General features: G+C 36.3%; 1 long non-coding RNA gene across 7 annotated transcripts; it reads right to left on the reverse strand.

Annotated features, from left to right (window-relative positions):
- Positions 1-163: 163 nt before the first annotated feature.
- Positions 164-6731, reverse strand: LOC131642854 (uncharacterized). Of its 7 annotated transcripts, none has more exons than XR_009296058.1 (8): positions 4628-6731; positions 4461-4518; positions 3346-3441; positions 3104-3212; positions 2743-2842; positions 2023-2174; positions 1024-1208; positions 168-692 (listed from the first exon to the last, which is right to left on the reverse strand). It is a non-coding gene; the product is annotated as an uncharacterized LOC131642854 (long non-coding RNA). The 7 variants fall into 7 exon arrangements; XR_009296055.1 differs by having other exon boundaries at positions 170-692; positions 1791-2174; XR_009296054.1 differs by having other exon boundaries at positions 164-809; positions 1024-2174.
- Between the last annotated feature and the right edge of the window lie 18035 nt (positions 6732-24766).

The raw sequence follows: 24766 nt of genomic DNA on the forward strand, positions 1-24766 counted from the left end.
GTTTGTTTTTACAATTTGGGCTGTATGAATATTTATTTAATACTGCAATGCAAGTAAGATGAAAATTAAATTAACTGGATTTCAAATTTGAGCAAGCAAAACAATAATGCAATAATGGATATTATAAAAACCAACTCATATTTGAAATGCTACAAAATCTAAAAGTTTTTGGTTACATATAAAAATTAAACTTAACTTTGTAATTATTTTATTTTATGAGAAGATGTGCATAACATTCTAAACCAACCACAAATAATTTTTTATGATTTGGAAGTCAACACAAAAACTGATGTGCTTAATACTCACACAAACAGTAAACAACAATATTAATATGGAGGAAATAGTGGTATATTGATTATAGCATATAAGCAGTACAATGGATGATAGCACTGAACCGATAAAATGTGACTCCCAATGGAGAGCACCCTACTGATGTGAAAACAACTCACATTCAGAAACAATTGAACAAAACCAGAAATTGTAAAATAAACAGAAACGAGCAGCGAAAATATCACTCGGTTCTTCGGCACAAATCTAGTCATCAATATCAAGATCCTGGGATGGATGTCTTCCAGCAACATTCCAAGATCCAATTGCTACCCTCACTTCCTTAGTATTTATGTACTGAGCACACAAAGTTTCCGATTTTCCTCTAATGTGTTTTGTTTTGTATCCTTTCTTAAAAGATGCATCTGAATAATCACAATTATGAAATCAATTCTAAAACTGAATTCACTGAAACAAACTTAATTGATAGCTGAAATGGAATGAATTCTTGCCGGGTATTTGACTTGAAAATATAGATTGAACTGCATATGCACGTTCCAAACATAAAGTTATCACATGCTTACAAGATTAGCAGAGTCAGTATATTAACAGTCCCACACCCCTAACAAATTATTTCTTCAGCCATACCGATGTTGTGTAAACATTGTTATAGGCATGTAAGGGTTACTATAAAATTACAAATTTAATCCCAACACTCCAAATATTTTAAGAACTAAGAAGTGCGTCTGATTATACCTCCTGATAGATGCTGTGAAGCAGTCTTCATTGTGGACATTGAGTGATTATATCGCTGAAGAAGTTTGATTGCCAAAGCACCAGCAACTTCTAGTTTATTTTCTATCTCCTCCTGCAAGTCATAGCATTTGCAAACTAGAGAGGGTCGAGAACACAAGTCCATCTTCCTTAAGAGGCAAAATTATCTAAACACCAATGGAAACAATATCACTCACTTAGCAAAGCAACATCAATACAATAAAAAGAATTATTGAAGGGTGCCAATCGTCACTAGATGTGATTTTTGTTTTACATTAAAAAATACTTCTTTTCCAGCTCGATTATTTTGCAAAATCTAACTATCCAGGCCACTTTTAATTATAAATATTGAGCATGCAACTACTATAAATATTTTCACAAAACAGATCCTAAGTTTGTTACACTGCAAGTCAGCTTTATTTTAAGAGTAAAAACCAATTGTGTTCATCAAATACTAACACTTTTGGTAGCATAATTAGTTTGAACTTAGGAACAATCAAATAAAAGATTACATCAGACTATCACCAAAGATTGGCAGGTTGCTATTTTGCAAAGTTTGTCAACTATTCTACAAAATACAAGCAGGACAAACACGTTCAGACTTCAAGCTACTAATACCACTTTATTCCACAACTCTGACAGTGCAGTTTCAAGATAAGAGCAGACTAATACACAACTGATTCAACTTCAATTGGTAAGTTATAAAGAAATTCACACTAAAATCCGAAAAGCACATGGTACATCGGTACCTTCTCGTGCAGTTTGTCTTTCCTGTAAGATAAAGGCATGAACATTTCACAGTACTGAAATGGACTGCCATGAAGTTTACGATTCCAGTAACGGTCAAATTAGATTACAGTTTGCATACGCAATTCTCACAAAAAACTATGAGAAAAACCTTTGTTTCTCAGAAATGTCAGTGTCACACATGATTGTAAAGACCCTTGTGTATTTCAGCCTATAATCTGATAAGACACCTACAGCTGCAAAATGAAGTGTATTCCTGCCAAGTATCGTAACCTTTGCTGTCAGTGCGGTTGGATCGTTATCAATGAAAGCCTTTGTAGATTCCCAATCTCCGTTTAGTATCGCTAAGTGCATGGGCTGGTAGTAACTGTAATTAAATCCCCTAGCTTTTGGCAATAATAGAGAAAACATAAGTTCCATATCCGTCATAATGTGATTGTAAACCAAGATTGTCAGAATCAAGAGTTTACTTTGAATCGAAAGAGTATAGTAAGATCGAAAAATCGTAAATCGCAACCAAAATCGGTGGATTCTACTTAAATCGTTTTGTTGAATCGAAAGGGGAAATCAAGATCGCATAATCGAAAATCGCAACCAAAATCGATGGATTCAACTCATAATAGTATATAACTATATAACTATATATACACACATTAACCTGTTAGCCATAGTCCATATTAGAAACAATTATTATCTCAGAACAGTGAATTATTTACCCATTCTAAAATTACCCACAAAAAAAACCCAAAATCGGTGGAATCCATATAAAATCGCGGATTCTGCTGCGATTCTGCGATTTTATTGGGATTTTGCTCTGGATTAGGATTCTACTCACGATTCAGATCGTTTAGGGTGAGAAAAATCGCAAAATCCATGGATTTTACGATTCTGATCGCGATTCTGATAACAGTGTTGTAAACTATATGTCTGAATTAAGAAAAATAAGGATCATACCGAACTCAGTGACAGCAACCTTGACGTGATCGAAATTCACGTGTAGACTTGATTCTTGAGATGACATTTCTATTCCAAGGTTTTGGCTTGATTTTGGAAGCTGAAAACAAATTCAAACGTATAAGAAGAAGCTGCAAAGTTAAGGAAAATATGCACAATGTTACTCATCTGGCTCGTCCTAATATCATAATTGGAATTTTTTGCTGTTGTTGGTCGGAATAATTGGGACAAACTATTAATGTACAGCAGAACATTATTTTATGCCTATATAACAGCACATTAATATAGACATATTATTTTCACCATATCTCAAGAAATTAGAATGAAGACAAGAGATGCAATCAATAAGAATAATATCTACCTAAAATCTGTTGATGGATCCTTCCCTTTCCATCCCATGTCTTTCCACTGCTCTGAAATCAAGCCCCTGAGCTCTTCTTCCAAAAATGTGGCATTCCATAAAGCCCTTACTGAACATTCAGAGCACGCTATAAATAACCCATAATACAATTGAAAAAAAATTTGTTATTCAACTGAACATTCAGCTTAATTCTATGAACTGCCTTTTGCAAGAAGTAAAAGCAATATTTGTTATGTTATTACCTCAACCTCAGTGCGAAATTCCAATAAGCATTCACGCACACGACACTTTGCTCTATGGGGCGAGTTAGCACTGTCTGTTTTTACAAATGCAAACACCTGAAAAATAATCAACCTCGTTGAAACACTTTGAAAAAGTTTATGAAAATAGTCTATGATATGTTCCTTAGCTCCAAATAGATAATTGTCATAAATTCATTTTAGATTATTCTATAAAATTCAATCTCATTCCAATTTGAATAGAACAAACATCTGGTATATATGCTCACAATCAGGGGCGGATCTAGACAATATATATTGATATGGCTAAATATAAAAGAAATTTTGAATTAAATTATATCAAAAATAATAAATAATATTGTTTAAAAAATTTGTTTATAATGAACATCGTCTCATAAATATGAGAGATTAAGATATATGATGACAGTGTTTTAAAAACTAGTCTTGACTGAACATAACAATTATGAATTGAAAGGGTCATCAGTCTGATTTGATTGTTCGATCGGATAAACTATTAAACTAGTGAGAGTCGGTTAGAACCGACCAAATTAATAAAAATTGATGAACCGACGATTTTAAAAAATCGACGGATTAAATACTTTTTTTCAGAAAAAATGACGTCGTTTTGATAATTTTTTTAAAGATTAAAACTAATATGTAAGTACAATTTGTTTATAATTTTTTAGTACAACTTTTTCTTTTTAAAATTAGATCTATTAGACACTTCATTTTTTTTATTTAATTTATTTTTCATACTTTTTTCAAAATTTATTTTGATTTTGTGTTTTGTATTATTTTGTTGTATGTGATGTATGTTTAAAATTTAAATTTAAATAATTATGATAAAATAAATTATTTATTTTGAGACAATTTTATTTTATAAATGAATCACTGATGATAAATAGGATGAACATATATTTAATGATGGAGAAAAAAAATAGTCTATAAGCAATCTCCATCACTAATTTTGAAAATAGTAAATTTTAAATAAAACAAAATAACAAAATGTTTCCACAATATAGTCACTAATTAAATGTGAAGAACATATAGAGGAGTAATTACCATTGCCAAGTAAAAATATATTAGAATTTTCTTTAGAAAAGAAATCAATGGCATACATTTTACCACATTCACTATCTACGTGAAACTTGTATCGTTTACAAAGTGTATCTCGACCTGCATTGAACAAAGTCAGAAATATAAGTCTGAACTTTGAGATCAGGAAACCGTTATTTTTAAAAACTGAAATAGGATTCAAATGGCTACATGTCATGACGACACGTACCTACAGTTGGAAGCTTTGCAAGCATCTGTACAAGAATTGCCGCAACATCATCCACATCATAGGATTTCTCTCCAATGTCATCACATATAACAAGTTTTATAGCAGCTGACTGGTCACTGATTCGCATTGGAAGTTTCCCGGGAGAATCCAACAATTCAAGATCTTTCCCAAATCGAATCCACCTTTTATATTAAGACAAGAATGCAATAAATCATGTATTCAGTACGGTATGAGAGATTCACCATTGCATCTTGCTTGAGCTCCACTTCTAGTCAGACCAATTTAACCGTGATAAACTTTGCATGAAACTGTCTCAGGAACACCAATCTCGAGCGTTATGGAACATGCGCAACCAAGGACTAGGTCCCTTCTTGTCAACATTCCACTACTTTGGATACACTGGATATTGCCACATTAAGAAGCAACGCTCTGGATGAGGCATCATTTCAAGATGTCGACCATCAGGAGAACAAATAGCTGCTACTCCTAATGGAGAGCCGTTTACATTGAAAGGATATGTCTCGGTTGGATTTCCATCATCATCACAATATCTTACAGGAGCTAAGTCTGAATGAACGATGCGTTCCAAAACACCTTCGTCTGGGAAATAAGCTCTTCCCTCACCATGAGCAGTCCATATCCCCATTCTACTACCAGACATGCCTTTGAACATCATAGCTGGTGAGTCCTTTATTGTCACGTTTGTAAAACGGCATTCGAACCGCCCGGACTCATTATGGATGAACCTAGGCTGCGATAGGTCGCCACCAGCACCTAGTGTACCCCCGACTTGAGGTCCCGGTATCCATCCCAACAAAGCCATTAGCTGACAACCATTGCATACACCTAGACTGAAAGTGTCGGGACGCTTTTAAAAGTCTTGAAACTGTTTTAAAACAGGCTCATTGAATCTTATAGAAGCAGACCAACCTTTTGCGGAATCAAGCACATCGACATAGCTAAATCCACCAACAAACACAATACCATGAAACTCTTGCAAAGAGATCACACCATTAAGAAGGTCTGACATAGTAATATCCCATGGTTCAAAACCAGCAACATGAAACGCTGCGGCCATTTCTCTGTCTCCATTGCTTCCTTCTTCTCTTAACACGACTACTTTAGGTTTTAAAGCAGCAGATAAATACTTATCATCGGTGAAGGAAGGAGTATAGGTCAGTTCCCCCTACACAATCCATTCAACAGAGTATTATATGTAACCACATCCATAACACAACCCCGCTCCACCATCTCATTCCGCATTTTCAGTGCACCGGTCACATCACCGTTCCTACAATACCCATTGATAAGAATCGTATAAATAACCGTATCAGGAACCAACCCAACACTTTTCATCTTGTCAAAATATGCCAACGCCCGACCAAGTTCTCCATTTCTAGAAAACACCCCAACAGTCGAGCTAAAGCTAATCAAATCAGGAACAACTCCACGCCGCAATATTTCATTAAAAACCCTCTCGGCCTCACAAACATCCTCCTTCCTACAACTCTCCACCAACATCGGATTAAAACTCGCAACATCAGGACACAATCCAACCCCCAACATCTCATCCAAAACACACCTAGCTCTCTCATAACTCCCCTCCTTACACAAACCATTAATCAAAGCATTATACGTAAAAAGCCCAGGCTTCAACCCGTTACAACCCATAGATTCCACCAACCGAAACGCCGCCGAAACAACCCCCCTTCGACAATAAGCATTAATCAGAGTATTTTAAGTTACAAGATCAGGATAAACCCCTTTTCCCTCCATCTCATCTAAAAAACCCCTAACATTATCCAATCTACCATCTTTACACAAAGCATTAACCATAATATTCAAAGTATAAACATTAACCTTACTCCCACTCTTGATAAAATCCTCATACACATTCCACGACAAAAATTTCATCGTTGAAGCTAGAAATCCAATACTGATATGATGTTGAAGAACTCAGAACACACCATAAAAGCACCGACACTTCAAATTGAAGGCCAGACACAATAAGATAGAACTCATTAAATTGAAGATGCAATCGTATATTCCCTTATCTGATTTCAAAATCGGAAAGGTGGTGGTGGTTCGGGTTGTGATGAGGCGGTGGAACCCTTGGACACATTGGTTACCTTATATCTTATATAATAATAATAATAATAATAATAATAATAATAATAATAATAATAATAATAATAATAATTGTAAGTTTTGTGTTTTTATGATTGGCTTAATTTTTGTAAGACAAATAATAATAGCAACAATATCTATCATAGGATGTAAAACTTGCTAAAAGAACACAAGTACAAAACACAACAGGTACAACAAGAAGATGTCCTATGAGATGTTGGAACATATTCTGAAATAACAAGTCGTATGGAATAGTTGGTTTCATCGCGTCTGCTCAATTGGATTAATGAGATTCAGTTTTAATTTAACAGATGCAGAATATTCTCTGGATATTATGCAAAACATATAAGGTGTTATATGTTTAAAAGGTCTGAAGAATCAATCAGAATATTTGAACATTATATAGTTTCTAAATATGGAGAAGTTACTACTATCTTGTAACAACAATTTAGTTGTGATTGAAGGCCCAAGTCCAGTTGGGTATAGGTTATTTTTAGGCTATAAATATATCGTTTTGTAACTAGGTCGTTAAGGATTGAAGATGTAGAATCCTAGGGTTTGGAAGGGTGAACCTCCCGGGTTGTGGGATGGTCGCCACGTCTGTCTCGAAGCTATGAAGCAAGAGACATATTGTTCACCTTGAAGCCCGTAGGTAAAATGTGTATTTTTCTTGGAGGAAGCTTTGAAGTAACTCCAAGTTATTATTCTTAGTTAAGAATCTTGACTAGGTATTGTCATGGAAGTATGCCTTCCAAAACTGTTTGTCTGTGTGATCAGAATGTTGGTGATTAGGTCGTTGTTGTAGATCCTGGGACTAGAAACCTTTACAACATCATTGAGGTGATTGGAAGTGAGATGGAGATATTCCATATCTAGAGAGGATCTAGGTATAAGGGTCATTGGGTAGGGATTAAGTGAAGAGTTGTAAAACAGAGAAGTTTAGCTTTGAATTAATACTACTGATAGTGAACTTAATTCCTGGCTTGGTATGCCCTCAGAGTAGGTGTGTTTGTCACCGAACTGGGTAAACAATTTCTGGTGTTATTTATCTTTTTAATGTGTTATACCTTGCCTGAATCAACAATGTCAGATCGGATGTCTCGACGTCCTTATAGGACATCTGAGTCTGTTATACCAAAGTTTCAATTGATATTAGAGCAGGCATCATGTTCTGTCTCTGGATGAGATCCTGGGAGGATACTTTCTGGTTTGGCAAGTATGAAGGTTATGAAAACACTTAGAAAGGGGGGGGGGTTGAATAATTGGTTTCTTTTTCGTTCACAACAACACACATTAAAGTTTGACTCTATTTAAAGCTTGATGAGTGGTTACCGTTGGAATGTAGTCGTTGCATTCTGGTTGAAGATGGTATTGAATGCTTTGTTTTGATTGGCTGCATGTGTTTGTGACAGAGCCTTATCTTCAACAAGGTGATTACTGTTGATGGCGTGCTTCTTTGGATTTGCTTGTCTTCCAATGCGCTGCATGTGGCTTGCTTCTTTTAATCAACCTTGTGAGTTGTGTTAGACGATGGCCTAAGGATCTAGAGGGGGGGTGAATAGATCTCACAGAGTTTTTCGGAATTATTTCGAACTAAAGCGAAAGCGGTTCTGAATCGACTTGCGTCTATTCCGGACCGCTATTGCAAGGGTTGTATATGTGATAAACCACAAGATAATTGAGATGAACAATGACCAGATATGATATCGAATCAATTCGTTATACTAAAGAAAATCGTTTAACATCTAATTCGATAACCTTAAGTTTACAATGCAGTAATAGTGACAGAAGCAAAAGCATAAACACTTGGTGATAATGTTCAAATTGATGGTGATTCAATATGTGGTGAATTGTGATGTTTATGCAAGTTCTTAATTCACAATTTTAACAATTGAATCGTTGATCAATTTGCAATTATAACCAAATAAGAACAGAACGTAAATGAAAGGATAAAAGCGACAAGAACACGATATTTGTTTAGGAAGTTCGTCGATCGTCCTCGCTACGACTACGTCTGCCCCCAATTCCAAGTTGAAATTGGGAAATCTTCCATTAATGTTGAAAGCAGTTTATACAAAGAAGGAAGCAAAGCGATAAACAATAAACCAAATTTGTCGATCCTTTGAATCTTCTCCCCCCTTAATCTTGAGCAGATCAAGGTATCCCAAGAGCTTCACTTGATCCCTTTTCTGTAGTGTCTTGAATTGCCTTGAACCCTTGTTCTTCAATCTTCACACTCAGATGGATCCTTGATGAAACCTCTTGATAAAAACCCCCAAGATTCACCTATCTTGGAGGACAAAACCCTCGGATTTTATTCACCACAAACCCCACAAATCTTCACCCACTGGGAATCTTCAATTCCGTTCCATGGAAGTTATCGATCTTGAACGTAAACCCTCAATGCAAAAATGATTGTGTATAGTTGTGTTGGAGTTGTTTCGATGATCGAAGATGAGAAGCCTTTGTGTATCTTTCAGTTGTTGGTGTTGAAAAATTGCAATAGTTAACCTTAGATGATATATATGAGAGTTGATCAGTTGGAGCATAGCAAATCAACAATTTTGGAACTTTTGATCAAATAGGTCGACCTCTTGTAGTGCTTAGGTCGACCTAATAGAGCTGAATTAACTTTGGAGAAATTTGCTCCCAGTTAGTTCGACCTGTTAAAGGCTTAGGTCGACCAGAATCCTGTTGAGATACGTTTTGGAGACATTTCTTCAGTTTAGGTCGACCTAGTTGTTGTGTGGGTCGACCTAACAGTAGGATGTGTAAATTTCACCAATTTAGGTCGACCTGGGTTGTGAGTAGGTCGACCTATCTGTTGTTTTTCTAAATCGTTATTGTTTTACTTGTATTGAGTCGACCTAGATACAGAGCAGGTCGACCTGCTTTGTCTTGAGTGGCCAATACTTGCTTTTCCTTGCTTTCTTCTGCTGGTGCCTTGTTGCTTGTTTGCTTGTGGAGTTTGCCATGGATCAAAAACATCTTTGTGAGTGTGGTCTTGTATTCACATACTCCCCCTTTTTGATGATGGCAAACAGGTAGTAAAAGCTTTGGCAACAAGTAGTGAAAGCTCCCCCGGACTTGTATGCGTAAGCTTAAGTTTCTTCATATTGAGCTCCCCCGTACTCTCAGCACATATCTCCCCCTTTGACAACATCAAAAGAAATACAACGGAACAGAAGAGGCGAGTAACGAGATAAAAATAGATATAACGCTAGCATTCATAGTATAATAGATAAAAGGTAGATAGTTATAGCATAAGAACCAAACAGATGTAAAGGTACATTTCAACATATATAATATTCCAAAAACAACTAAGTACTAGAACATGTAGCAAATGGTCATAATGATAGAGAAATGAAATGCTTATTTATGTGTGGGGATGGGTCGGGTCGACCAACAGACCCAATTTGGGGAATTTCTGTAGCAGTAGGTCGACCTAATTTAGGGCTGGGTCGACCTAACAGAAGAGCCCGAAAAAAAATGCAGATTAGGTCGACCTAAGAAGGGGGTAGGTCGACGTAACTGGGCCTTTTATATTTTCTGTTAAAAAAGAACTTGTGTAGGTCGACTCAGAGGTAACATAGGTCGACCTAAATTGCTGTAATTGTTGAAACTGCTTTATATATGATAGGATTATGCCTAGTTACTTGCTTGTATGCTTAGAACATGATATGCTATGATTAATGATGAAACACATACATAAGTAAGAGAGATATATGTATGAAGTCACTATAAGCATGTTAATTGATAACATATTATAGTATCAATAATATTTTTGGAAGTGAACAACAACCATGTTACCGCCTTCTCAATATGTAGGTGTCTTGTCACCGTTTCGTAGAATCCTTTAGTCAATGTGGATTGATGCCTGGCTTGATGATGAACTACCTTTATACTAAGAGAAATGTTAGCTTGAGAATAATCAATATATATATATATATATATATATATATATATATATATATATATAAAGTAGAGGAATAAACTTAAGAGAAACAAACGTAATTAGCCCAAATTAGAGATATCTAGTATCCCTAATTCTCTACGAATGTTGAAGTATTGCTCCATTGCTAGAGGTTTGGTGAAGATGTCAGCTAGTTGCTTCTTGCTCTCTACATGTTCAAATATAACGTCTCCTTTCTCTACATGATCTCTTAGGAAGTGATGCCTTATTTCAATATGCTTGGTTCGTGAGTGTAAAACAGGATTCTTACTCCAGTTTATGGCACTTGTGTTGTCGCACATGATAGGTATACGATCAAGCTTAATACCAAAGTCAAGAAGTTGTTGCTTGAGCCATAATATCTGAGCACAACAGCTTCCGGCAGCTACATATTCTACCTCAGCAGTAGATAATGCAATCGATACTTGTTTCTTGCTATGCCAACTTATCAATGAATTTGAGAATAGATGACATGTTCCACTAGTGCTCTTTCTATCGGATTTGCAGCCAGCAAAATCTGAGTCGGAGAATCCTACCAAATAACACCCATTTCCTTTTGGATACCATAGGCCATATGTAGTAGTTCCACGTAGATATCGCAGAATTCTTTTGACAGCTTTTAAGTGAGATTCCTTTGGACAAGATTGATATCTTGCACACATACACACACTAAACATGATATCTGGTCTTGAGGCAGTAAGATACAATAATGAACCTATCATACCTCGGTACAATTTCACATCAACCTCTTTACCTTTCTCATCTTTGTCTAGTTTAGTATTTGTGGCCATAGGTGTGTCAATCTCCTCCGCTTCACTCATTCCAAATCTTTTGAGCAGCTCTGTACAGTATTTAGTTTGACTTACAAACGTTCCATGACTGAGTTGCTTGATTTGTAGGCCAAGGAAGAAATTTAGCTCACCCATGAGACTCATCTCAAATTCACTATGCATAAGCTTAGAAAATTCTTTGACAAGTTTTGCATTAGTCGACCCAAATATAATATCATCTACATAAACTTGGACTAAGAGTACATCTTTATCTTTTCTTTTAATAAAGAGAGTAGTGTCAACTTTACCCTTAGAGTACCCTTCGCTAAGAAGAAATTTTCTCAAACATTCGTACCAAGCCCGAGGGGCTTGTTTGATACCGTATAGAGCATGTTTCAGCTTATAAACATGAGTTGGATACATGTAATTCTCAAAGCCGGGTGGCTGAGCAACATAGACTTCTTCATTTATATAGCCATTTAGAAAAGCACTTTTAACATCCATTTGGAATAGTTTGAAGTCTTTTGAACAAGCATAGGCAAGTAAGAGGCGAATAGCTTCGAGACGTGCTACAAGAGCGTATGTCTCTTCATAATCAATACCTTCCTCTTGATTATAACCTTGGGCAACTAATCTAGCTTTGTTTCAAGTAATAACGCCGTTTTCATCAAGTTTGTTATGAAAAACCCATCTAGTGCCGATTACTTGATGATCTCCCGGATGAGGGACTAAGTCCCAAACATCATTCCGTTTAAACTGGTTTAATTCTTCTTGCATGGCGATTAGCCAATGCTCATCAAGTAATGCGTCCTTAGCGTTTTTCGGCTCAACTTGTGAAACGAAAGCAAAATGATGACAGAAGTTACTTATCTTTGAGCGTGTTGTAACGCCCTTTGAGATGTCCCCTATTATGTTGTCAATTGGATGGTCTTTCACATTTGTCCAGGCCTTAGGAAGTTCTTCATTGTTTGAGATGCTTTCTTTTTCATTTTCATCATGAGACTCATCTTTCTCTTTCTCAGCATCTTTCTTCACTATATTTTCATTCTCGTCTTCCTTATCTTTGACAATATCTTCAGTGGATGGACCTGCACCATTAAATGAAAGACCTTTCTCGACATATTTTGTATAAGATTCATCAAAAGACACGTGTACTGACTCTTCTACTATAAGTAATCTTTTATTGTATATCCGATATGCTTTGCTAGATTGTGAGTAACCAAGGAAGATGCCCTCGTCAGCTTTAGCATCGAATTTTCCAAGATTATCCTTACCATTGTTCAAAACAAAACACTTGCAACCGAATACATGGAGATGAGATACATTTGGTTTTCTACCTTTTAGTAATTCATATGGAGTTTTGTTCAGTATAGGACGTATTATTATCCTATTCAAAACATAACACGCGGTGCTAATTGCGTCAGCCCAGAAATACTTAGGTAGACTACCCTCATTCAGCATTGTTCTTGCCAACTCCTCTAGAACCCGATTTTTACGTTCAACCACTCCGTTTTGTTGTGGTGTTCTAGGAGCTGAAAAGTTATGCTCAATTCCATGTTTATCACAGTATTTTTCAAAAAGGTAGTTTTCAAACTCTCCACCGTGATCACTTCGAATTGCAACTATTTTGGTGTTCATTTTATTTTGACATAATCTTGCAAATTGCGTGAAAGCTGGAAAAGTTTGATCCTTACTAGGTAGAAAGATTGTCTAACAAAATCTAGAGTAATCATCAACAATGAAAAAACCATAGATGTTTCCACCTATGCTTTTAGTCCTTGAAGGGCCAAAGAGATCCATGTGAAGTAGTTCAAGAGGGCGTGATGTTGAAACCACGTTCTTTGATTTAAAAGAGATTTTTGTTTGCTTTCCCTTTTGACAAGCATCACATAGATGATCTTTTGAAAACTTCATTTTAGGTAAGCCGATTACTAAGTCTTTTGTGACAACCTTGTTAAGTAAGTCAAAGTTTATGTGGGCGAGACGTCTATGCCAAAGCCATGAGTCTTCGCCTAGAGCAATTAGACACTTGGTACTAGACTTAGATACCTCATCCAAGTTTAGCATATAGATGTTGTTTACTTTTAAGCCATTAAACATAATGTCTCTTTTCTTAGTATGTTCTATTGTGCAGCCAAAATTTGTAAACGTTACTTTAAAATCTTTGTCGCACAATTGACTTATACTTAAAAGATTATGCTTAAGACCTTATACTAGCAGTACATCAGTTATAGTTGTGGTAGAAGGGTTACCTACACTTCCTTTACCAAGTATGACTCCCCGATTGTTATCTCCATAGGTGACATACCCCTTTTTCTTTGCGTGAAACTCAACGAAAAGTGATATGTCTCCCGTCATGTGTCTTGAACATCCGCTATCAAGGAACCACAACCTTTCGGCAATGTCAAGACACTTTTCCTGCAAAATTAATTTAGAATTGAAGGTCCCCAATTTTCATTGGGTCCTTGGTAGTGAGTAAATAAGGTGTTGCTTTTAGGCAACCATTGAAAGACGCCTTTAGGGACTAATATTCTCCTAAGCTTGCATTTTTTAATAGTATGTCCCTTTTTGCAACAATAGTGACATGTAATGTGAGGAGAATACACCGTTTTATTGGTTGATGCTTTAGGTACAAAAGAGTATTTACTGTACGGAGGATTATAAGACCTCTTAAATTTGTTTGGATCAACCGCAAACGTCACTTTTGGTTGTAAAGCTTTTTCTAATTTTGATTTTAAATTTCTTACTTCTTTTTGCCAAATGTGACATGTCTCACAACCAAACCAACCAAACCATGATGTGGGATCCTTTTCAAAATTATCCTTTTGAGCATCTATCATAGATTGTTTCAAAGCTTCCATATCTTTTTCGGCCTTTTCAAATTTTAATTCAAGATGTGAGAAGATTTTCTTATTTGAGGCCAAAAGTTTGAAAGCTTCGATTGCATTTCCATGTAGTTCTTCAAAAGCTAATTTTAATTCGGCATGAGATACTTTATTTATGAGTTCGGGTTTAAGATGACTTACAAATTTCTTTTTCTTGTGTTGATGAGCCATAAGACACAAGTTTGCTGATTCTTCTTCATCGCTTGATGACCCTTTACTAGATGAATCGCTTTCCCATGCTATATAGGCTCTTCTAGATTTGTTATGACCTTTACTTTGGTTCTTCTCCTTTTCCTTCTTAAGGTATGGACAATCCGGTTTTTAGTAACCGACTTTGCCACAATTAAAGCAAGGCCCTTTGATTTTTCCTTTGTTGTTTTCATCTTGTTTGAACTTGTTTGATTGCTTTCTATAGTTGATCAAGCCTTTGTCGAAATGTTTTGCTCCATTTTTCTTTAGATATTTGTTGTATCTTCGCATAAATAGTCCCATTTCCTCATCATCGGAGTCTTCATCGTCACTTGTATCACTTTCCTCTAGCTCTTGTCTTGAGGTCTTAGAGCTTGAAGCTTTTAGAGCTATTGACTTCTTCTCTACCTCTTTCTCCATGTTATTCTCTTTCTTTGCCCTTTTCTCATGCATGTCAAGGCATTTAAGGTGTTGTTCATGTTCCTCTAGTTTACCAAAGAGAGTGGTAATATCTAAGGTGTTTAGATCATTTGCTTCCTTTATTGCTGTAACCTTGGGTTGCCATTCCCTGTTCAAACATCTTAAGATTTTTTTAGTAGCAACTGCATTGGAAACAGGTCTATCAAGAGAATTTAAACGATTTTTCAAGTGAACGAATCTCTTCTGCATGTTTTCGATGGATTCACCATCTTTCATGTGGAAGAGTTCGAACTCTTGAGTTAACGTATTGATTCTAGCTAGTTTGACATCATCCGTTCCCTCGTGGGCAACTTGCAATGTGTCCCACATAGCTTTAGCGGATCTACAATGGGAAACGCGATAGTATTCATCAACTCCTAGAGCTGAGATTAGAATGTTTCTCGCTTTCCAATCGTATCCATATCTCTTTTCATCTTCAGCATCCCAAGTATTTTCTGGTTTTGGAACAACTGCACCAGCTGCATTTGTCATGGTGATCTGAAAGGGACCATTGATAATAGCTGTCCAGATGTTCCTATCAATGGCATTGATATGGACACACATACAATCCTTCCAATAGCCATAGTTTTCACCGTTGAAAACTGGAGCTCTATTGTGAGCCCCTTTAGGTCCGGAAGCCATCTTTCCAATAAGTGTTTCACGTAGCACGGAATTAACCAACTCTTGATGCCACTTGTTAGACGCTGGCCTAAGGATCTAGAGGGGGGTGAATAGATCTCACAGAGTTTTTCGGAATTATTTCGAACTAAAGCGAAAGCGATTCTGAATCGACTTGCGTCTATTCCGGACCGCTATTGCAAGGGTTGCATATGTGATAAACCACAAGATAATTAAGATGAACAATACCAGATATGATATCGAATCAATTCGTTATACTAAAGAAAATCGTTTAACTTCTAATTCGATAACCTTAAGTTTACAATGCAGTAATAGTGACAGAAGCAAAAGCACAAACACTTGGTGATAATGTTCAAATTGATGGTGATTCAATATGTGGTGAATTGTGATGTTTATGCAAGTTCTTAATTCACAACTTTAACACTTGAATCGTTGATCAATTTGCAATTATAACCAAATCAGAACAGAACGTAAATGAAAGGATAAAAGCGACAAGAACACGATATTTGTTTAGGCAGTTCGTCGATCGTCCTCGCTACGACTACGTCTGCCCCCAATTCCAAATTGAAATTGGGAAATCTTCCATTAATGTTGAAAGCAGTTTATACAAAGAAGGAAGCAAAATGATAAACAATAAACCAAATTTGTCGATCCTTTGAATCTTCTTCCCCCTTAATCTTGAGCCAGATCAAGGTATCCCAAGAGCTTCAGTTGATCCCTTTTCTGCAGTGTCTTGAATTGCCTTGAACCCTTGTTCTTCAATCTTCACACTCAGATGGATCCTTGATGAAACCTCTTGATAAAAAACCCCAAGATTCACCTATCTTGGAGGACAAAGCCCTCGGATTTTATTCACCACAAACCCCACAAACCTTCACCCACTGGGAATCTTCAACTCCGTTCCATGGACGTTATCGATCTTGAAGGTAAACCCTCTATGCAAAAATGATTGTGTATAGTTGTGTTGTAGTTGTTACGATGATCGAAGATGATAAGCCTTTGTGTATCTTTCCGTTGTTGGTGTTGAAAAACTGCAATAATGAACCTTAAATGATATATATGAGAGCTGATCAGTTGGAGCATAGCAAATCAGCAATTTTGGCACTTTTGATCAAATAGGTCGACCTCTTGTAGTGCTTAGGTCGACCTAACAGGGCTGAATTAACTTTTGAGAAATTTGCTCCCAGTTAGGTCGACCTGTTGAAGGCTTAGGTCGACCAGAATCCTGTTGAGATACGTTTTGGAGACATTTCTTCAGTTTAGGTTGACCTAGTTGTTGTGTGGGTCGACCTAACAGTAGGATGTGTAAATTTCACCAATTTAGGTCGACCTGGGTTGTGAGTAGGTCGACCTATCTGTTGTTTTTCTGAATCCTTCTTGTTTTACTTGTATTGAGTCGACCTAGATACAGAGCAGGTCGACCTGCTTTGTCTTGAGTGGCCAATACTTGCTTTTCCTTGCTTTCTTCTACTGGTGCCTTGTTGCTTGTTTGCTTGTGGAGTTTGCCATGGATCAAAAACATCTTTGTGAGTGTAGTCTTGTATTCACAAGTTGTTCCAATTAATTGTTATAACCGTTTTGCTAATGATGATGTTTGTAACGATTCTTCCTTAGATTCTGAGCTCTTGTGTTTTATTCAATTTGTATTCTGAGCTGTAGATTCTTCATTGGTTCACAAGTGACTCTATTCAGAACTTGTAACTTCAGTACTTCTGATCTTTCTACATCCTTGATCTTCATGCTGCAATGGATCTTCATGCTTCTGATTGTGCTTTTTGATTCTGTGCTTATTGTATGTAGACATTGGTATTTCTTTGAAGATTATCTTGTTGAAATCTAGCTTCTTGTGATACTGTTGTTGTTGCATGTTTACTTCTGATTTGCTGATCTTGGCTTGTTTGACGTATTTTCAATCAGAACATCCGTTGAATGATGTTTAGCTTCGTTAATCTTCTGAATGATTGATGTAATACGGTGAATTGACTTAATCAAAATGTCGCGGTAAGCAAGAGTCGCCACTGACTTTTATTTTATCCAAATTAATTAGAAAGGCTAAAAGAAACAGAAAAAAACCTTTTTAAAGAAAACTGAGTTCGTGGGGTAATTATGCAAAGGGAAGGTGTAAGGCACCCTTTGCATCCATGGTTTTCCATGGGCTCTTAATTGCTTTGCTCTTTTTCGTTCAGAAATGTAGAAGAAGTGAATATGGACTTTAGCTCGTAAATGAGCGTAGCCATTTTGAAGGTTTATGAGAAAGAATATGAAAAAGTTTTTAGCTAGAGCAACGCAATTAAGGGCAATTACCTTAATAATGTAGAAAATCAGTTCTTTTAGCCTTTCAGGGTGAAAGGGTCTATCCATGCCATAAGAGGGCAGGAAGCCTTTCATTTGGAGGTTGAAGGGTCATCGAGAGTTCGTTCGCCATAAGACTGTCCCATGCCATAGAGAGGCAGGTAGTCTAGGGGAAGAATCAAAATAGCCTTTCATAGGCAACCAGAGGATACCTCAGCCTTTCATAGGCAACTTCCGAGGGTCGAGATCATGTTAGCGTATCGAAGGCAGCATCATTAGGGACTCATGATCTTAATCGAGGCAACATGGCTGAGGTATCCTCGTATTTGAGGGACATGGCTATTCTGCAAAAACACAAGGCAACAAAGGCAACAGGCAACATGCAACAAGAGGGGTTACCAAAAAGCGTGCGTGGGTGCAACAATCATGTGATTCGATTCAGAAAATTATCTTGTAGTTAATTATTCTATATTCAATTTCAGGGTTACCACTCCCTATGATTACTAACCATATAAACATATAAACAATTAAAGCAATTATGGGGAAGGGAAAAAGAAACCAGCGGGGGGAAAGGGAAAATGAAACCAGCGGGTTTATAATAAGGTTTGACATAAGTAATAATTAAAATAAAAATAGAAGAGGTTAAAGTTTTTAGGGTTACCGACTATTTGAACTTCGGCGGTTGGCAAACCCTGAAAAATTGGCAAAAGGAAAAATACGAAGGGGTGAGTGCGTTATCAGTTCAAATGAAGATTAGGGTTAACCCTAATTTGATGAAGGAAACAAAATAAAATGAAATAAAATAAAATAGAACTTAGTTTTCGATTTGATCTGATATGGTTTGTAGTCGGAGAAAACCCTCTTGCTAACCCTGAAATAATGCACAAAGAAATATTTTTTTTCAGTGTATGAATGATACTCGTAAACCCTGATTAGGGCAAAAGTTAGCCATGGTTAATAAAACGGATAAAATCGGTTTAATTAAATATTGATTTTCAACCTAATTAATTAAATCGATGAAGATGAGGTTTCGAATAAATATCCTAACCCTACTATATATTTGAAAATATTAATAATTAATTAAATCATTAAGCGATTCACCTTAATCAACTAATTTATTAAAATCAAATAAGAATTATTATTGGTAATTAAACTATATTAATTACTTAATTATAAAATAAATACTTAAAAATAAACTAGTTGATCAAGAAGAATAAAAGTTTTTATATTTGAAGAGAAAATAATAGTAAAAAAAAGGTTTATAATTGAAAAGAAAATAAAGAATAAAAATAATTAGAATAAAAGGAAAGAAGAACTTAGCAGCAATCTGGTGTGGTCGCTAGATGAGCATCCATGGTAGGCCAGCAGTCTCTTGGCGCGTTGGATTTGATGGTGCAGTGATATGAAGGCTGATAACGTGAGGGCGTATTGTGGTAGAGTGTAGATGAGCAATACCAGATCAATGGGTGATAATCTTCATAAAGTTATCAAAAGAAAACTGGGACCGGTGGGGTTCGAACCCCCTCCCTCACGCATACTAAGAGAAGCGCCTCTCCACTAGGGCACGTTTCGCTTGCTGTTAAATAAGTAACTGGAAAGTAATATAACACGTATCAAAGATGATGATTCAAAAAAAACAAAAATTTGCGCCCAGGCCCCTTCATCTCCTTCACCGAATTTCTGAAAACACAACAACCTTTAGCCACGGTTTTTTCCGTGGCCATAGACATACTTCGTTCAAACCTGCAATTTAACACTATATAGTACCATACAAAAACCCAGATCAACCATAATCAAACTCCCGGTCCTATTGATGCCCTTAATTCGACCTGGAACCACCTCTATGCAAAGTTCCCAATTTCAAAAACACCAAATCCTAACTATGGCGGATGATGATCCATACATTATCAATCCAATTAAACTATTCATTCATCATCAGAACATCAACATTAACAAGAATACACGATTAAATATGATTGCAAATGCTGGTATGCGCAAAAACGAACATAAAAAAAACGAAGGAAAATTTAGAAAAAACCAGAACGTGATTTTATGATTCAGAGCGATTTGCTCGATGGAGGATGACTGGAACGTATTAGAAAAGTATATGGAATGAGTTGGGACGCTTTGGATCGCTTGAATTTCGCTCAAACCTTGACTGCAACTTTGCTTTTTTTCACGGTTTTCTTGTTCTTGGAACAGGGTCTCCTTGCAGCCAAATCTTTCCTCTCTGCTCAGGTTTTATTGTGGTTTTATAATGAAGCAATTTAGGGCAAGAGGAATCATCCTAATATCTTTGATTTGTCCATCAAATCTTTGATTTGGAGCTTGATTGAAATTTACTAATTTTGAAGAATATCTTGCCCAAAAATTCTCTCCAATCCTTTAGCCACGATTCTTTAATCAAATATCTGAATATAATCTTAATATTTGATCACAAAATAAGTTTAGGACAAGATTATTGATTTTTCAATATTTATTTCAATTAAAGTTGAATTTAAATTACTTAAATTCAAGAATAACTAAAATAAATAATAAATAAAAAAAAGCATATGATTGGGCTTAGAGGTCATGGATATGCTTAGCGTCATGTTTCAAAACTAAATGTTAGACCCACGAGTACATTTCTCCAAAATTATCCAACTTCATCAATGCATAACTCTCTCGATTTTAATCATATGAAGGTGTTCCATGACTTTTTGGAAAACTCAAGATGTCCTTTAAAACCTCCTTTTGGTTTCATCTCAATTGAGCTTACCATGTTCAAATTATGAGCTTTGACTCAGAAGGTGTTTTTGTTGACTTTTAGAAGGACCTATGATGTCTTGGTTCATATCTCTCAACTGAAGCACTTTTGGACTTGGTATGTGAGAGACAAAGTTGTAGAGAATCAAATTTTTTTCAAAACGAGCTTTGGATGGAAAATTTCTGATGTTCCATGTAGAAGTGATGTTCCATGTAGAAGTTATGGCTGGTCAAAGTTCAGTTGACTTTCTCCTATGAAAACCCTAATTTAGAAACTTTTGAATTGTCGATTTCTGATCTTTCCTTGATGAACCATGATCAATTATTGATCAAATGGTGAATGATACTTCAATTTAAGGATGTTTGACAAAAAAATCAGGAGTTTTGACTGTACTTTGACCACAATTGACTTTTAGGTCAACCTAGTCGATTGTTGACTTTCTGAACATTTGAATGATCAATCTTTTGACTTGGACCCTGAAACTTGTCATGGAGGTAGTGTGGAGTATCATAGACCCTATGGGATGCCTTGGAGCCTTTGGTTCATTGATTTTCCCTTAGAACAACAAAACTCTAATTCTCTGAGCTTTGTTTAGGAGAGGGTGTCTTGGAGCTTTGTATCTTGATTTGACTTTTGAATAGGAGAAATAGTATGGGCAAATTTTGGGGTATGACAATTGATTTCATATCTGAACCAGTTTCTGATGTAGTTGTTGTACTCTTTTTCTAATGAATCCTGTATAAGGTTTATAGCATAATATCTGCACACTAAATGAAACCATTAGTAATAAAATTGTTACTCATAAAATATGTGCTTGTTATCATCAAAACTAGATTCTGAACATAGATTCTCAATCTTGTTCCAACAATCTCCCCCTTTTTTATGATGACAAAAACCATGTATTTTGATGGAACAATTTTATGAGAGGATAATAATTAAGTAAGTAAACTTTATCTCATTTTTCATGTCTAATCAGATAACAACCTGTAGCGGTGAATTTGGTGAAACTAGAGTCATGGGAAGACTTAGCTCATTTTAAACAGAGTCGCCACCGCTCTTTATTGTTTCCAAAAAGGAATGGTTGAAAGAGCGAATAAAATCCACAAAATTTTTTAAAATCAAAACTAATAAACTTACTAGAGTTCTGGCTACAGAGGGTTTGTTATACAAGGGGATGGTTTTAAGCACCCATCATATCCATGGTACTCTATGAGAACCTCTTTATTTTTGTGTTATTGTAACACCCCGTACATATATGTCTAGAATAATATGCGGTAATGTTATTTATGGTACAAGAAACATACAAACTAGGTGAAAGACAAGAATTGAAAAAAACTGAATACAACATAAATCTTAATTATAGAGTATCCAAGAAGCTTGTCTTCATCATTACACAGCAGAAAGGTAACTTCTACAGAGGTCTTCCTGCCTTCTGCACATCTGCAGCTTCGAAACCGATCATCTAGCAAATCTAACACTTATAACCTGTTCCTGAAAAAAATAAATAATTGGAATGTGGTGAGATTACTAAATCTCAGTGAGTTCCCCTATCTTACGGGTTCACTCGGTTCTACAGGGTGCATGCATCATAAACAGATTCACCTAAAATCCGGGGTTATGCCTCACGTTTAGGTGCAAATACAAACAAGGGTATCACCACAATTGGAAGTCCCTTAACTATCCAATGAGGCGTTCAATAAAATAACAATTCACAATATGCAAACTCACATCCTTATGTGAGGAATCAAGGAGTTATACCCATCTGACTAGGCTACCTCTGCCACGTACCCTCGGTGAGTATCCAAGTACATATATGTCGAAAGACTTGCACAAGCACACCGCACGATGAATTTGGGTCATTCCTATACGGAATTCCACCCGAGATGAGTTAAGTTGTACCATTGCCTACGTGGCATTTACAACCTCATCACCAAGCACGCTAGTGAGTTACCAAGTGGGAAACGCCATTAAAGACCCCGGTCTTGCTTCCACTGCAATGGTATTCATCCTCTGTACGCAGGTGAGTAAACAGGTGCAATATGTCCTTTTCGACGTACAAGCCCACCGGGCGAAAGCCTAGTAACATTGTCTAATTGACGTTACTAGAGGCAAGTAATTCAGTGATTGCCTACGTGGCATCACCCACTTACCATACTAATCACGCAGGTGAGTTACCAAGTGGGAAACGCCATTAAAGACCCTCACTTGCTTCCACCGTAATAGTAGCTCAGGTAACGCAAAATATACGGATATAGACACGTATATACAACAGGCATAAAAGCCAAATCATCCATGGTATATAATACATATCACAAATGCCACACGGGCTACCAATGGGCATCCACATATTGGGTAAACAGGATTTACTATCCTAGCAGTACGGTTATACTCCGATTCACGCATATTCAACCAAGGCAAGTTCACAAAAATCAAGCATCCGAACGTCCAACCGGAACGACGGGAAAACAATTTACATTGTATTATATGCACATAATATTAGACAAAATCCATCGCATAAACATCATGTCATTTGTACATACTCGTCACATGTGAGTTAAATACGTTTCGATCATGGAATATATTAAACATTATCAAACCATATAATTATTTAGAACGTACATGGACACACATTAGTCTCATAACAAAGAGGCTTCCGATTCCCGACATGGAACGGAACCGCACTCGGGGAATTAAACATATCATTCTTGATTCTATAAATGTTAATCCAACACCATGTAACTAAAAGTCCATTTGCCATAACTTTTAAATCAATTAAAAGCATTATATCTAAGCATATTCATAAAGATCATTAAAAGACCTTTCCAACGCTTCCGACCGGGCTTCATTTCGAGTTACGAAACTCAAGATATGATCAAAACAATAAAAGTCATTTTTCTTTTAGTGAGCAATCGATTTACAGTATATGCAAATCGATTTGCATCTGAAGCAGAGTCAAAAATGACATATTTTCCTGCATAATTCAGTCCCAAAGCATTCTAATACATCCCTAAGGTTCCCCAATTGACCAAATTCGAATCTCATCATGTAATAACAACACAAGACATTAATTAGCATAACAATCAATCATGTTCCATCATGAAATCAAACATGCATCATATAATCTCAATCTAAACCCTTGATCATACAATTTCCCCCAATTCCTACCAAAGTTTCTAACTAATGGAACTCACCTGACCAAAAGGAGGTTAGGACATCATCCATGCATCAATAGAACTCCCACCATGGCCAAAGTTTCACCTCCATCAACAACAAATCTGTAACCCCTTTTCTCCAATTTTCAGCATGAACATCCAAGTTTCAAACTCACTTTTCTCCTTCAATATAGAAGCTATAAACATGAACCAATATACTAAATTGAAGGTAATTTTGTGTAGAATCCAGAAATGCAAGAATTACCTAAATCAGAGCTTCAAGTAAAAAGGTATTGCTTGTTGAATGAAAACTGTCCATGGAATTCGTGTAAAACTTTCAGCTTCAGACCCCTAACTTCAAACTTGATTATCTCCCTCCTCAAGAACATGCAAGAAGCGAACCATATATGTAGATTGTATAGAATTTCGTGAGCTTTCCGAAAAGTCCGACCTTGCCTCATTCCGAGTTACGAGCAGAAGGTTATGATGGTTTTAGTGCAGGCTGCTCAAGGAATACGGGATTGGTGTTTGAAAGTGAAGAAAATGGCTTACCATCTATATTCTCTCTATTCTCTATATAAAAATCTGATTTTTATGGTGTTATAACGAAACACAACCTTAAGTCCACATGCAAACTTTGGCCCATGACTAAAATGCCCTTCAACTAAACCTTAATTACTAGTTTGCCATCTTGTTAGTTTCTAACCAATACCATTGTAATCCAACTACTCCACTAACTTAGTGAAATAAATATTAGGGGTGTTACATTCTCCCCCTCTTAAATAGAATTCGCCCTCGAATTCCTTACAATCACCACAAGAATAGGTTCCTGACAACCTTTCCATCAAGGGGACGAATGCTTCTTACGTTCCTCCTTTAGTTAAACCATACGACTTTATCCAAAAGTCGTCCTATCCCAGAAAACATC

This window comes from Vicia villosa, unplaced genomic scaffold (genome assembly GCF_029867415.1).
Source record: "Vicia villosa cultivar HV-30 ecotype Madison, WI unplaced genomic scaffold, Vvil1.0 ctg.005929F_1_1, whole genome shotgun sequence".
In the NCBI taxonomy this organism is placed as follows: domain Eukaryota; kingdom Viridiplantae; phylum Streptophyta; class Magnoliopsida; order Fabales; family Fabaceae; genus Vicia; species Vicia villosa.